Source organism: Pteropus alecto, unplaced genomic scaffold (genome assembly GCF_000325575.1).
Source record: "Pteropus alecto unplaced genomic scaffold, ASM32557v1 scaffold45, whole genome shotgun sequence".
Classification (NCBI taxonomy): Eukaryota; Metazoa; Chordata; class Mammalia; order Chiroptera; family Pteropodidae; genus Pteropus; species Pteropus alecto.
In genome coordinates, this window is record NW_006442491.1 from 25,044,553 (window position 1) to 25,046,256 (window position 1,704).

Here is a 1,704-nt window from a genome sequence, read left to right on the forward strand (position 1 = left end):
AATATTCCCCCAGATATATTGACCCCCCCTTCTTTATCCAGTTGTTTTTTTTTTTTTTTTTTTTTTTGGCAAGGCAACCCTTGGTTGACCTCATAGGTTACAAGGACCTTGTCAGCTTACAGTCCCTTATTTTTTATTTTTTTACACCTATAGCACCTGGTCTTCTTAAGTGGGCTCTCATCCAATTACTAACCAGGACTGACCCTGCTTAGCTTCTGAGATCAGACGGGATCCGGCTTGTTCAGGGTAGCATGGCCATAGACTATCCAGTCCTCTATTGATAGGCACTTAGGTTGCTTCCAGATCTTGCCTTATTAAATAACTCTACAATTAACATTAAGGGTACATATATCTTTTTGAATTAGTATTTTGGATTTCTTCAGATAAACATCCAGAAGTGGAATTGCTGGGGCATGTGGTAGTTCCATTTTTAACTTTTTGAGGAACCTCCATACTGTTTTCCATAGTGGCTGCACCAATTTACAATCCTACCAACAGTGCCTGAGGGTTCCCTTTTCTCCACAAAGATGTCTAATCACTACTTTGTGCACCTGAAACTAATATAATATTGTATGTCAACTGTATTTGAAAAAAAAATTTTAGTAAAAATAAAATAAATTCAAAAAACATTCTGGGGAACGGGGAGGGGGTGGACTACATGGCTTGTCCATGGCTACACTAGACAATAGATGGTCTTCTAACTGGGACCGGGGAGCATCTAGATTTAGGGGGAGGGGAACAACTAAAAATAATAAATTAAAACTAGAATAAATGCCCAAGGCCTCAACAGACTGGGATCTGACGTTGGCGTATCATCCTGCCTGTCCTGCTGAGGATTCCTGGCTCTCTTAGTGAAGTGGGCAAAGCTGGGCTCTCCCTGAGGGGTCTAAGATATGTAGAGACAAGAAAACAGATGAGGGAAGCATTTGCCACTCTCAGCAGTGAACTATGGACCAACAGAGCCACAGGATGAGGGCGAGGCAGACTCCACCAACACTGAGAATCCACAGGGATAGTGAAGAGTGTAAATCATGGGTGCCATCCGGGCTTTGTAGGTAGAGCCTTTTGCTTTCATCTCAGGATTTCAAAGCCCCTCACAGCCATTAATTAGTTGTAAGCAATTCATGCCTGTCAACTTTTCACACCTAATCAAGGGCTGATATACGTCACCCCAAGGGATCTAATCGATAATTCCTCTGTAGTTCTCCCTCCCTTTACCCTACTCCCAGGTCACATTTTATGTCTAGCCCATCCCCACCTTTCTTTCTCCTACAATATCTGATGCCCTTGCTCCTTTCTCACACTTCCTTTTCTCTCTCCTCTTCCAAGGATTCCTTTCCTTCTCTGTTCCCTAGATGGAGTTGGGGGTGGATTTGCAAGAGGTCAAGGTACAGAAATCCAAGAGTGTCTCAAGCTTTTACAATGAAAAGCCCAAATGAAGATGAGTTCAAGGTCATGATTTGCAATTTCTCAAGGGAAATGTTGGCTTGTGAGTAATTTCTCTGTGACTGCTACTCACCGGTCCAATAAAGCACTGCCACTGTGCAGGCCTCAGTGGAGCTGTTCCTCCCTCTCTCCGACAGGTCCCTGATTATAAAGGAAGGTAAACATACAGCCCTGTGTCTTTAAATTGTTTCAAGCCCTTCTCATGCCCTCAATAAAAGCAAAGCTCTATTCCATCAGAATAAATCACTTAGAGCAGGA

General features: G+C 43.0%; 1 pseudogene; it reads right to left on the reverse strand.

Moving 5' to 3' along the window:
* Positions 1 to 144: 144 nt before the first annotated feature.
* On the reverse strand, positions 145 to 263 carry LOC112471278 (annotated as a pseudogene).
* Positions 264 to 1,704: the final 1,441 nt, after the last annotated feature.